Source organism: Rousettus aegyptiacus, unplaced genomic scaffold (assembly GCF_014176215.1).
Source record: "Rousettus aegyptiacus isolate mRouAeg1 unplaced genomic scaffold, mRouAeg1.p scaffold_m13_p_14, whole genome shotgun sequence".
Lineage (NCBI taxonomy): Eukaryota > Metazoa > Chordata > Mammalia > Chiroptera > Pteropodidae > Rousettus > Rousettus aegyptiacus.
In genome coordinates, this window is record NW_023416289.1 from 12,464,640 (window position 1) to 12,479,462 (window position 14,823).

General features: G+C 40.4%; 1 protein-coding gene across 3 annotated transcripts in view; it reads right to left on the reverse strand.

Moving 5' to 3' along the window:
* Positions 1–9,520, reverse strand: part of WWP2 (WW domain containing E3 ubiquitin protein ligase 2) — a 123,395-nt gene extending 113,875 nt beyond the window's left edge. The window contains exon 1 of one of the 3 annotated variants that reach the window (XM_016146870.2): positions 9,387–9,520. The gene's annotated coding sequence lies outside the window, so the exon portion shown is untranslated. Of the gene's footprint in view, positions 1–9,112; positions 9,254–9,386 lie in introns of those variants that run through there. The other 2 variants (XM_036232108.1, XM_036232109.1) reach the window with 2 other exon arrangements.
* Between the last annotated feature and the right edge of the window lie 5,303 nt (positions 9,521–14,823).

Here is a 14,823-nt window from a genome sequence, read left to right on the forward strand (position 1 = left end):
ACAAGATAGATAAACCTTGAAAACATTATGCTAAGTAAAAGAAGCCAATCCAAAAAAAGTCCAATTATTATATGATTTCATTTATATGAAATGTCAAGAATAGGCAAATTCATAGAAACAGAAAGTAGATTAGTGGCCGCCCAGGACTAAGAGAGTTGAGGGGTTGGAGTTAATGGGTACAAGTTTTCTTTTAGGATGATGAAGTAGAGAGTGGTGATGGGTGCAGAATTCTGTGAAAATACCAAAATCCACTGAATTGCACATTTTAAAATGATGAATTTTAAAGTACATAAATTGTATCTCAATTTAAAAAAAACTTATAGTTAGATGAAACAGAGGTCAAAGAAAACCTTAAAACAATTCAAAGAGATAATAGAAAATACTGTATCCATGAAACAAGAACAGAATGGAATTTGGAAGGAAGGAAAGAAGGAAAGAATGAAGGAAAGAACAAAGGAAGGAAGGAAGGAAGGAAGGAAGGGAGGATGGAAGTTGTTTGCTTGCTTCATTCAGAGAATAGTGTTCTTTGAAAGGACAGCTCTGATAGCAGAAACAAAACTGATCAAGTGAGGACATACACTAAAAAGCAAAACAACAAAAAGATGGTAAATAGGAGAAAAAAGACTTTTTAAAATGTAGAATTCTTTAACTCTTTTCCCATTTAGGAAAAAAGTGCAGCTCGCCGGCAGCGTTAATTTAACATCATGCGTAGAAATGCTACCTTTTCTAAGATTTGACATTTTCGGTGATTGAGAATTTCTAGAGTTTGTAAATGGAAATACCACTACTAAAAACAGAATGCTATAAATAGAATGATGTCATTTGTTTCCAAAGACTATCGATATATTAGAGTGACGCAAAAATAATAATAAAAGTGAGATGTTTTGGGGCAAACTCTGGGGGTAAGGTTAGGACCGTAAGCCATGAGTCAAGTTACCTTGGGGGTAAATGTTGCAGCCGCAAGCGCCGCAGGCAAGTATTCCTGGGGCAAACAGGAAATGGGTTAAAATGACCAACACCTGATTTATAGTAGGTCCAAAAACAAAAAAGGGGGGAAAAAAGAAATCAAGGAAATGTTACAGGTTTTTCTTAAGCTGAAATCCTTCTAGAAATGACATTTCTAGACGGAAAGGACCCAGACGCATGCCCAGAACAATAAATGGAAAAAGAATCACACTAAGGCATAATGGCATGAAATTTCAGAACATGAAGACAGAGTACACAACCTTCCAGTTACATTTATAAAAAACAGGAATCAGAATGTCATCAGACTTCTCAGCAGCGATATGAATGCTAGAATGCAATGCTTTCAAATTTTAAATAAAGTCATTTCTAATGTAGAATTCTTTAACCAAGAAAACCATTAATCAAGCATGACAGGAAAACAATGATATTTTCAGATTTGCAAAGTCACAAAAAAGTTGCTTCCAAAGCTGCTTTCTCAGGAAGCTACTGAAAAATATGCTCAAGGGGAATAAATGAAAAAGATGGAAGATTCTGGGTATTCACATGGGAAAGGCAAAAAGGAATTCCCAGAATGGTGGTGAAGAGAAGTCCCAGAGCAACAGCCTGGAGGGCAGCCAGTCCAGATTAGACAGTTTAGAAGTTGCTGTCTCTAGATGAAAGAAGGAAAACAGAAGAAATAGATTTGTGATGCATCTGACTGCATTAAAAGAAGTATTTTAGCTCATCAGACTGTTTGGGGCTGAACTAGTGATAGGTAAATGGAAAATTTAGCATACGAAAAAAATTAGAAAGTATGTAACTTTAGTAAAAACAATAATACGAGAAAGGAAACATAATCCAAATACACGACGTAGCTCAGCTGTGAATAACATTCATAATCATAAAAGCACAATAATTTAATCAAGATGTGTGATATGGGTGTAATCAGAAGATGGGGTAGAAGTGTGTGTGTGGAGACTTGCTGCAAAGAGAGCTAAATCCTCATCTTCAGTGGCTAAATAACAAAAGATAAAACTGACAAGCTAAGAAATAACAGTATTAGGAACTCATTTAGAAATGTGGAAGTCAGTAGCAGAAAAGACCTAAAAGAGTTACTGGTCACTGTTTATACAGAACAAGAATTCAGAATAAGATGGGATAAAGCAAGGGACTCCTGTTGCATTGGTTAAGTCTTATAATGCTATTTGACTTTAAACTATGTGCATGTATTATTTTCTGCATAAATAAAATTTAAATTCAAGAAAGGCTAAGGCTTCTTTTCAAATCAGGTAATAGGATGATGTCCTTATTTAATTTTAATAAGAACATACCACCTATATATTCCATTAGTGTAGTAGGTTAAATGGTGGCTCCAACCAAAAAAATATGCCTAAGTGCTAACCACCCGCCGCCCCCTCCCCCGCACCTGTGACTGTGACCTTATTTGGAAATACAGTCCTTGCAGGTGTAATTAAGTTAAAAGTCCTGAGATAAAATCACCATCCCGGACTTAGGATGGGCCCAGTGCCCTCATAGGAGAAACAGGGTCAAAGACAAGACACAGGGGAGGAGGCCATGTGAAGACTAAGGTGCAGACTGAAGTCATGCAGCCCCAAACCAACAAGTGCTTGGAGCGCTGAAAGAAGCAAGGAAAGATTCTCCCCTAGAGCCTAGAGGGATAATGGCCCTGCTGACACTGTTGACACCTTCGAATTTCTCACCTCCGTAACTATGAAAGAATAAATTTATGTTGTTTGGGCCATCAAGTTTGAGGTAATTTGTTACACAGGTTAGGAATAGGAAACTAATACAATTAGCAACAAAGGCCTTCAATGATGTGGATTTCAATTCACATCCAGCTAAAGCTAGAAGTCTTTTAGCACATCAGCAACACAATTCTTAGGGCATCCCGCTCCTATGTCCACTTGCATCCAGACCCCACAGTAACTTCCTTAAGAAATAACTCTGCAGTTACAGGGGACATGGTCTTGCTGAACTTGTCTGTTTCTTAATTGTGATTCCAATACAAAACAGAATCCTGTGTGTATCATTATGTTTTAATCACTTAAAAATAAGCATTTTTCATGCTCTATTTCTGAACGATCTGTTGGTAACACTACTAACACAATTGATTAGTTTTTGAGAACTTGAAAATAATGTATCTATTTTAATGACAAGTGACAGAATGAAGCAAGAAGGGCTACATTAGAAGAATAAATAACAGGCAGCCTATCCTCTGCTCTTCACACCAACGCTTTACCATTTACCTGCTCCCTTTTACCTCACTTTCCCTCCCTACTTTGCTAGGCCCTTCCTCTCCTTCCTATACCCTACTATGATGTACACATGCCCCAGGCACCACTGCTGGACTCACAACCAAAAGGGCAGCAGCTATTATAACCTAACTACCAGCTTCCGGGGGTTTATCAGCTCCACTCTGAAGAGAAAAAAGAGTACTCTTCCCTTACACCTTTAATTTTAAATAAGAAAAAAGAAAAAAGCTAGCTTTCTTTACCTATAGTCCACTGGCTGTTGAAAGAGAAGAAACTATTAGCTAGGGTAGTAATTCCTGAGTCCTTCTCATTAGCCAAATTAAGCACTGGCTCAGTTTCCAAAGACATCTAGAAAGACAATAAAGATCTATCATAGCTTTTTTTGGTTAAAATATTTGAAATACCTGAGATCAAAAAATGAGGGAGAACACCTTTTATCATATTCAGCTGAGAGCATCAGAAGAAGCTGAAGAACATTCCCTGGCACCAGAAGATGAAAGACAATGGCTGCTGTTGCCCACATTGAAACCTTAACTTGACCCTCAGAACACAGAGGGTACATTCACAACAGGACTGGTTGATTATTTTTATTTTATTATTATTGAAATATAATTCACAAACCATAAATTCACCCTTTTGAAGCATATAATTCAGTGGTTTTTAGTAAATTTGTGGAGTTGTGCAACCATCACTACTAACTCCAGAACATTTTTATCACTCAGAAAGAAAATCCCATACCCATCACTAGTCACTCTTCCTTCCTCTCTGCCTGCCTCCAGCCCCTAAAAACCACCAGCCTCACCAATTTGCTTTCTGTCTCTATGAATCTGCCTATTCTTGACATTTCAAATAAAGGAATCACATAATATGTGGTCTTTGTGTCTGGCTTCTTTTACTTAGCATAATGTTTTCAAGGTTCACCCACGTAGCATGTATCAGTAAGTACTTCATTCCTTTTTATGGCTGAATAATAAGCTATTGTGTGGATATACAACCTTTCGTTTATCCATTTATCAGTCAATGGACAACTCAACACTTGAATTAGGATGGGTTAATTCTCAAAGCCAGGAGACTATAAAGGTCCAGGGTACCTTCAGCAGGAAGGCAGACAGAATTCTGACAGTGCCCCTTCCAAGCCCCTCTCTCTCATTCATCCTGTCCAGTCCTGAGCCAAGGTCAGTCTTTCAACAAATGTTCATAGACACCAGTCTGCACAAGGCCCTGGAATACAAAGGTGAATGCGACAAGCCCCTGCCTTCTGGAAGCTCAGATATCTTGCTTTAAGAGACCCCCAAGGAAACAACCACACCTCAGATGTAGCAGAAGACATATCTTGAAAGATCTAAATGACCTAATTATTCTTATCACCCAACTTCAGCAAGAACCTTTAAGACCAGTCAATCTTTTATAGGCAAGTAGGTTTAACTGCTCACTAGCCTTTGGTTGATACTGGACAAACTACATACCCTCTAAACCTCATTTCACCTGTAAAATGAACCTAATAATAGTACTTATCTTATAAACTCACTGTAGGGATCAAATTAGTTGGGATGAAGCAGCCAGCACATCGTAAGTGCTCTTCAAGTATTAATGACAAGCTAAACTAGTTCTTCTTGATGCTGTAATTTTAGGCTCTGGGATACCTGAAATTCTTGACCCAGCTATGAGTAAAGAAACCACAGAATATTGATCTCCAGATGAAAGGGCCTGTATAGAAGATGAGCCAGGGAAAAGCAAAACTACTCACCAGCATCTAGATTTTATTTTTAATTAGCCAACTATAGAAACAGGTAAAGCTTCTTATTTATAGCTATAGATCCACCTTCATCTACTTCTTTAAAGATGTGGAAGAGAAGGGTCTGTTTAAAAGATTCCTCCTTTCTTTCACACTCTCATGCCTTTCCAGTTCTTTCCAACACTAATGCTTCTTTCTTGGCCTCTTTCCCTCATCCCACATTGAGTTACCTTCAACTCTGAAGGCCCATATTGAAAAACAATCAAACGAATTTGAACTTTGCCTAATGAACAAGCACATTAAAAAGAGAGGGGGCGGAGAGGGGGAGGTCATATCATTGGAAGTACAGTGGAATTATAGGGCAGTAAAAAAAGAGACTGGAAAAAATGCATAAAAGAGACTGAAAGCAGATGTCATAACAAAACAGGAAGCAAAACACATGGGTGACACAGAGGAAGAGGACCTGCCCTAAGGGGTCAGGACCCTCCAGGCTTGGTATTTGGTGTTTTTAGAAGTATTAACACTTGACTTAAATCACTGAACATTTGTTTACAAGCTGGGTGGGAAAGGGAGGAGCAGGGGACTGCAACCTTCTAGGAAAGTTTAAGTTGGTTCTTGTTAAGGAAAATAAGATCTTCCCTTTTCTTCCTACTTCTCAGAAGTTCCAGAGTCTATAATAGCCCTAAATCAAAATCACTCAAAAGCAGCTCACTGATTTGATTCCATTGGGGTTTATATTCACGCATCCATAACCACAGGTCTTACTGATGGAAGCATCAGATCTGGAATCAGAAAACAGATTCAAATCCCAGTTCTTCCTGATCTTAGCTACATGACCTCATGTGGGTCACTCCACCTCAGTGAGAGTCTGTTTGTTTCAAATCTATAAAACAATGAGATGCCTGACAAACAACATACATTCAACACGTGTTAGGTAAAACCCATGCTTTAAATATTAAAAACCTATTACCCATCTATCCTTCCAGACGGTCTCTTTCCCATCCTTCTTGGAAGTCTCTAAATCCATTGGCAACCCCAAAAGTCAGACTATTTCCAGAAACTGACACTCAAAATTGATTTCAACGGCACTACAAAGATGCACACTTGGAAGAACAGCATTCTCAAGAAAAAAGAACTCCATTAGCTGTGGTTTTCAAAAAGGTCTTTAAATAAAAAGCAAAAAGGAGAGAAAATCAAGTTCCCCAGATGTAATACAATGCTCTGCTATACTTAAAATACCTACTCATATAACAGTATAAACTGAGATTTTAATTCAAAATTTAACTTCTAACAAGAAGCACTCCTCTTGGATATGTATTCACACTACTCCGTAAGTAACTTTGTCCAGTCTCTTAACTTTAAAAACTGTTCACATGCTAAGAGCTTCCACATGCACATCTCCAGCCCAGGCCCGTCTTCAGACTTCTCTAATTGTCAACAACACATCTTCACTTAGATTTCTATAGGCATTTTGCAATCAGTGTGAACAAAACTGAGCCCCAAATCCTGTTCCTCCTACAGTCTTCCCCATTTCACTTAATGACAATTCCACTCTTCTAGTTGTTCATGCCAAACACCATGGAGTCACCCTCAACTCTTTTCTCCCTCTCACATCCCATATTCATAAACCCCGATCGCTGTACTTCAAAACATACGCAGGGCCCAACATCTCTTTACCCCCTCCTTCACCTGGATCATGGCAGTAGCCTCTGAATGTCTCTTTGCTTCTAGCCTTGCTCCTCTTTATTCTTTATCCCCATGGCAACAAGACTAAACCTGTTAAAAGGCAGGTGGATCGTGTCCACTCCACTGCTCAAAACATACAACAGCCTGCGAGGCCCTCCACCACCTGCCCATCTCTCTCCTTACCCCCAACACCTCTCTGACTTCATCATCCTCATCTCCCCTCACTCACACTCATCCATCCACTGGCCTCCTGGCTGGTGCACAAACCTGCCAGGAGTACTCGGTCCTTAGGGCTGTTGAATTTGCTGTTCCCTCTGCCTGGCCTACTATGTCCGCATTCAGCCACACAACTCCTTCCCTCACCTCCTTCAAATCTTCACTCATTTGTTAACCTCTTTCTAGGAAAGCTTCTCTAAGGACCCTAATTCAAAAATGCCACCCTAGCTAACATTCCACATCCCATCCCACTTCCCTGCTTTATGACAATATAATATGCATTTTACTTGGTTTTGTTTATTGTACTTTTCTCCACCAAAATTTAATATCCTCAAGGACAGGATTTTGTCTTTTTTTATGGACCACATTCCCTGCGTTTACGACAGCACTGTCCAGTATAATTTTTAATTTAATTATATTTATTGTAATGTAAAAACATCATTGGGATATTTTACTTTTTTTCACACTAAGTCCTCAAAATCTGGTGTGTATTTTAACTCATAGTATATTTTCAGTGCTCAACAGCTCCATATGGCTAGTGGCCACCATACCAAACAGTGCAACTCTAGAATAGTGCCTGCCATAGATTAGGAACTTATATTCATTGAATCAAAGAATGTTTTCCCAGAAAGAAGCAGCTATAATATAGTAGAGTTTTATAAACTTCATTTGCATTCTACATTCACAATTTTTACTGTGATCTATGTACTATTTTTTCCTTAAAACGTCATGCTTTTTATACTTAAAAAACTTTAAGTAAAACTTTATATTGCTTCCTCAAATGGAAAAGAACAGGGCTAAGGATAAAAGGCCTGGGGTTGAGTCCCTGCTCAGTCATTCACTAGCTCTGGACTCTAAAGCAAGGACCTTGCTAAGCCTCTGTGTTTCTTCATATGTAGAAATAGGGACAATACCAACCTTCATAGGACCGTGGTGAAGATTAAATGAAATGTTGGTATAAGCACTTTTAAATGGGAAAGTAGTCATTAATTAAGAGACTCAGAAGCCAACCCGAGCCTTTTTCCCAGGCCTATTTTCTTCACGTGGACCAGTAACAGAAAACAGCAAGTCTAAGAGCCTGGATTTGAGTTCAAATCCTCTGTCCTCCACTTACAGATATGTAACCTTTAGAAATTCATTCACTCACCAAACATTTACCAAGTGCCCACAACATGCCAGGGACTAAGCTAGTAGCCAGATAAACAAATAAAATATGACCCTTGCCCTGAGCGATCTGTAATCTAAAAGAAGGAAAGAAACCAGTTTAAAAAAAAAAAATCAATAAATTGTTAAAAACGCAAGTCATCACTCTTATGTGTTTGTTAATTGTGAAATGAGAACAGCACCTTCCCAAACTGGGCTTCCACAAAAATCAGGGCTGCTACAAAAATCAATTTCAATGTTAGTCAAATATTCCAAAAACTTGACCTCATAATACATTAGCAAAGTACTTTTTTCCCTACTTGTCACCTAAAATGACTCCGGCTCCTGTGAATGTCCAATTTGAACATTCACTCCAGTTATACCGCATCCGTGAAATTCATTTCACTCATGCATATCTGAGTAAACACGAAGAAAAAGAGGATAACAGTTTTCACACAGGTATTTAATCTCAAAATCATGATCCAGGTCATAGTTCTAAGGAACACAACAGGGACCTCTCGGTCACCCTACATAGTTACACTTTGTCAAGATAAGCAGTCACATGGTAAGGGAAACTGAATAATTTAAACTGAAGAGGAAGTCACAAAGCAGTACAGGTAGAAACTCTGTCCAAGGTTTCAGCAGTCACTGTGTTGATGAGGTAATGCTGAGTGAGCTATGCCGTGCTCAACAGTTTAGGCTAAAAGCCATATTTTATGACCAAAGTGCCCACACTCTTTTCTGCAGTCCAGAAGTTGATCTAAATTCGGAAAATCTCAAAGAAACATGATAAAAAGGGCTAAGTTCCCAAGAAGTGGAAACCTTACCCAAGCCGAACTAAGTGGGTGTGACGAAAGCAAGAGAAGATTCTGTGATCTATCCTGAAGTTTAAAAACTAAATAGGACCGAAATCAAAGTCTCGGGTTACAACCATTTCCAAAGAGGAAAGAAGGAAGAGACTCTCAGATGGATTTCAGGCAGTATCTTCTTAAATTCTCCTTTCCCTCCATGTCCTATGCCCATTGTCGGGCGCCCCCTTCCAGTTCAGTCGCAAGTTGCCCCTTCCTCCTGTCCCAACCCTTCCACAAAGGTCACTCCTCTCCACCCGCGGCACCTAAACTCCCTTCCACTTCCGGAAGGACTTGCTGTCCACCACCGTCCACCACCGCATCCCTGGCTGACTCAGCGCCCTTCTTGGAGCAGTCCCGGCGCACAGCCCGCGGCGCGCCCACCCGGCTAAGGCGCGAGTCGGGACACCCCTCCTCGGAGGCCGGAACCGCCGCGCCAGGCCCCTCCCACAGGAAGCCACCGCCCCCCGGTGCCTGGGCCGCGCCGCGCCGCCCCCGGCCCACCCGCAGCGGCCCGCCGCCTCTGGCCCGCGCCGCTACCTCAGCTCGCCCGCCGCGCCCTCCGCACCGGTGCTTGCTACCTGCCCCGGCCACAGAAGCGGCGCCCAACTCCTCTCCCACTTCCGCCTTCCACCGCCGGCACTCGGGCCAGGTCACGTGCCCACCCGCGGTCACCTGACCCGGAAGAGGCTGGCCGAACCCGCAGGTGTGAGCAACCTAGGCCGGGCGTGGGAGCCTTCGGCGCAGAGAAAGCTTTCTTATCCTTTTCATGTATAAAAGTGGGAGCATTTTTTACTTTCTGGAATGCTCTCGAGCAATCAAATAAGTTGAGGGCTCAAAGCTGGGCGCTTCATATAGTCCTCCCATCAACCCTGGAGGCGGGTCTTACCATTAGCCCCACGTTTCAGGTGAGAGGAATGGAAGCCATTCGATAAATTAAATCATCAAATATTTATTGGAGCTCCTTAGGGTCGATGAAATATAGGACGTCCAGTTAAATTTGGATTTCAGATAACCGCGTAATATGTATGTCTCAAATAATACAAGGGGCATATTTACATGTAAAATGTTTGTTTATCTGAAAATCAAATTTAATTGGGCATCTTGTATTTTTATTTGCTTTATCTGGCAACCTTATGCCTACTATGAGTCAGGCACTGTTCTGGGCTCTAGAAACAAAAATCCCACCTTCTGTGAAGTAGCTGTTCCTGTGACATAAAAGCAGAAAAGCTTCAAGCCACTGCTTGAGTCCATAAAATGCTTCACACCACAATAACCCGCATTCCCTCCACATATACAGAACAGACAGAAAACAAATCAGCATTACTGATGGTCTGGGACCGTCAGCTCTGACAAGAATAAAAACTCAACTTTTCATCTTTTAATCACTTTATTAAAATCAATACAAATTAGCTTTAAGCACTGTGAATTAATTTTTGTGTGTGTGTCTTCAAGTTTGGCTGGATCCTATTATGCATACAAATTAAGTTGGTTGAGCACTTGGTCTCTACCTGTTCCTATTCTCATTCCAAATCCGGGAGATGGTCTTTCAGGTAGCAATAGCCATCTCTTAATACTTTAAATTCTACATTAATCCCACCCATAAAACTATAAAGTTTATTAATGGGAGTTTTACTAATTCTATTCTAGAGGAATTATGGAAGATCTCCTAGATTTGATGGCAGTTGAGAAGGCGTTCACCTAAAGGAAGAGAGTAGGCAAAATGCACTCACTCCTACTGCACATTATAAGAATAAAAGCTTAAGTATGTATTGTGACCTACAAGTCCCTACATGATTTCTCCCACACCTTCCCTTTATTTCTCTCATCTCATCTCCAACTACTCTTCCCCTCAGTACTTTGCTTCAGTCATTCTAGCCTCTGGGCTTTTGAAGACTTACTTTACCTGCATCTGAAAAGCTTTCTTCAGATACATCCCACTCCCTCATCTCTTTTCAGATGTTTGCTCAATTGTCTCAGTGAAGCCTTTCATGATCACCCAATTTAAAATGTAACGTATCTCTTCCTTCTCTTCCTATCTGTGTTGTAGCCACCAGCCCCTGATAGCCACATGGACCACCAGAAATCAGTGAGTTTTAGGAAACACACTCTTTATTCAGCCAGCTGGGGCTGCCAGGGGTACGCAGACCCCAAATTAAGCAGCCCCGGAATGCAGAGGTACAGGGTTTTTAAGCCCTAAACCCCATTCTTCATTCTGTTGGAACACACAAGTCTATTTTTCTTCTTTTTACTAACTGTCAACCCACAGGTCAGTTGTGTGAGCTGGGGGTACAGAAGCAGAAAACTTATTGTTAGAATGTTATGTTCCCATGAGCAATAGCCAAGCAGTAATTTTCAAGCCAGCACACCTGCCACCTTCTTGCTTTATTTTTTACTCCAGACTTATCACTCTCTTTTATATACTTATATGCATGTGTGTATATGTGTAATTATAATTTGTTTCTCACCACAAGAATTATAAAGACAGGGTCCATAGCCCAGTTCCTAAAACAGTGCCTAACTCACAGGAGGTTTCTTTAATTAATTTGCTGAAGGAATAGATTTCATCAACATTTATTGAGCACTTAACTCATTGCTGTAGGTACCACAGGGTAGGAGATTTTTTTTTTAAAGACACACTAAAAATCTGAAATATGTCATCATAAAAGTACCCCCTAAAAGTTAAAAAGTAAATTTAAATTTTTCATTTAAGGAAGAAGACCCCAAAACACAGCTCCTAACTTTTAACCTACTTAAAGCAGACACACAATTAACTACACTGCAAAGCAGAAATAATAACAGCTCATTGAGTGAAAGAATCGAACCGTCTTAAATGTGAAAAAGAAGAGTTCAAATCTATGGGGAAAGATCTGATTCGGGTAATCAGGGATCCATTTACAGAGAAGACAGTGAGCCACTTTTGGAGACTAAACAGTGATTGGCAGGCAGAATTTTTCAGGCAGAAGAAAGAACAAGGACAAAGGCAGAAATAAGAAAGTCCAGGACACTCCCAGGAAAGTTCCAAGGAATTCTAGGGATACTTACTGATTTCACATAATGTTTCTTCTGCATCGTTTTCCTTTCTCCTAGCTTTGGTACAGTGGCAGTGTCATAGCCAACAAGGTTTATCCCAGGCATGATTATTGGTAATTGAAAGTTTTCCTCTCTCCGAGCCAACTGTTAAGAATATAGTTTCTACATATTCCAGACCTGGAAATGAACTCAAATCTTCACTGGCACACAGCAATACCTTCTCTTTCACAAAGGGCCTCATATGTAAAGGTTGACATTATTTCCAAATGAGTCCCGTATGTGTTGGAAAGTGTTGCTTTGTTAATGTCAGCTGTTTAAAGTGACCACAATTTTCACAATAGTGTTTCAGATTTCTTCACTTTTTAAAAAACTACGAGCTTCCCAAAAGTGAAGGGTTTCAGGGCTTACCCCCCGACACACACACCCCGCCCGTGCTACCACAGGCTCTACCCTCAATTTCCTGACCACCCCTTGGGCTTCCATATCTTAATGTCTTTGCCCTTCTCATTCTTCCAGATCTGTCTCCAGAGTCATAAACCCTGAAGGTGCCGCAGACACTACAACAAAATATCATTTAGTTCTCAATATATATTTGTTAAACAAATGAGAGTCCTTCTAAGACTTTAAGGGGCTTGGAGACTAATGTTATAGGGAAATAGGAAAGAGATTAAAATACTATAAAAGTGACAAAAGCTACGAAGTATCAAGAAACCTTTTCTAGGTATACCTCATTTTATTGTGCTTTGCTTTATTGCACTGAAGAGGAGTTGCATGTTTTTACAAATTGAAGGCAAGACCCTCCACCAGCAAAAAGACTACTTTATTGTGATACTCACTTTATTTCAGTGGTCTGGAACTGAACCTGCAATATCTCTAAGGTGTGCCTGTATACTAAGTATTCTTAGTGTTTACTAGAAAATAAATGGCTCAAAGTCTGATCATTCTTTTCCTGTATTCCTAATCAGTGGTTCTCAAGTGTGTCCTCCAAGTCAGCAGCAACAGCATCACCTGGAACTTAATAGAAAAGCAAACACTCACGCCCTGCCCAGACCTTCTAAATCAGAAACTGAAGGTGAGGCCCATCAATCTATTTGCAGGTTCTCCAGATGATTCTGATATACATTCGATTTTGAGAACCACAGATGTAAGTCATTCTTCTCCATCCTAGGGTGTAATAACTATCACTGCCAAGTGCAATAAACCTCTTCTATTATGGAGTCTAGTACCTCTTCCCTTTTTAAGCAAGAGAAGCAGTCAATTGAAGGAAAAATTAGACACAGGAACACTAGTATTGAATGGATTATATTTTCTAGACATGAGATAAAAACTTGACTAGAGTAATGAGAATGAAGTAGATGGGACCCAGGTACCCAAAACATTTCAGAAATGACATCAGTAAAGTTTAGCAAGAAAAACAGAAGTTGAGAGTGAGGGTGGAAATGAAGATGACTCGGATTCTTACCTTGAATGCCTTTGTTGGTAATACCTTTAATACAAGTAGAAACTCTAAAAAGCGAAGAAAGTTTAAGCTGAGGTGGGAGAGATAAATACTTCAGTCATACCTCCCTCCTGAATGAAGATTCCAAAAGTTTTCAGATTGATATGCCCAGAAGGATAGGCTGGAAAATAAACAGGGATAAGACCTAAAGATTTGGGAGGTGTTCCTATAATGCCGTGGCCAAAGCCTTGAGGCTAGATAATACTGCTGGAGAGAATTCAGAAAGACAAAGAGGCCAAGCCAGTTCTGTGAAGGGTGTCTTATTTGCAAGGCAGCAAAAGGGAGTCCAGTGAAGGAGGGTCAGAAGCCATGAGGGAGGCAGGGGGACCAGGATGGTGAAGTACCACCAAAGTCAGGCAAGAAGAGACAGTCCAGAAAGAGGAGATGGTCAGCAATGTCAAATTCTACAGGGAAACTTGGAAGGCAAAAAATAAAAACCAAAGTATTGATATGAAGAACTCGAAAATTAGAAAGCCTTCGATCTGGCTATTTCAGGCAGGCCAGGTAGGGCAGGAACCATGGCTCGCTCTGAAGGTGACGAAACTAAATGATAAAAACAGTTGATACAGATGTCTAAGGAAGTGAAAAGGTATTTGGGCAACTGTTGAAGAGACCCTGAGGGCACCGAAGGAGTTTTGGAAGTAGGATACATAAATTATAATGGGGGGTGGGGATTAGATTGGAATGAAGACTTGACAAGGAAGGCTTGGAATAACTCGACATTGCTGAAGATTGATGACAGAAAACTCGAGTCAACATTCAGCTGAAATTCACCAGCATGAATTTGTCATAGGCCAGATCTCATAATAATAGAATCTCAGATTTGAAAGGGAATTCAGTAATCAACTAGTATTCCTTCAGTTCAGCAAGGTATATTTGCTAGTTCTTGCTTAGGGAAATTGGTCAAGGACACTATGGTAAATGTCATAGACCGTTGGCCCCAAGTTACTCAAAATGAAGTGGGGATACATAAGCAGCGGTCAGTATAGCATAATGGATAATAATAATAATAATAATAATAATAATAATAATAATAATAAGTGGCTCCAAGTCAGTTTGCCTGAATGTTAATCATGTTACAGTTACTAGCCATGATAGTCGGGCATAGTCGTCTTAGCCTATTCCTTGACTGTAAAATAGTACCTATCTCATAGGCCTGTGATCATTAAATTAGGTTACCCGTATTATCTTTTAACAATGAGAATATACACAGGTTTTACATTTAAAGTAAAAAAGGCGCTAAAGAGTTGATGCTGAAGCATATTTCCTCAGGTCTCTTCCAAGGTTTTACTTTGCCCACATTCCCTGGGAGGGCTGCCGGAAGCGTCGCGCATGCGCGCGCGTACCCCTGAGTCGGGAGATGCAGGTGGGGCCGCCAGGGGGCGCAGCTAAATTGCGGCTGCTCCTCCCGACTTCAAAAGGCCGGGTTGGGTCGTAAGGGCAAGC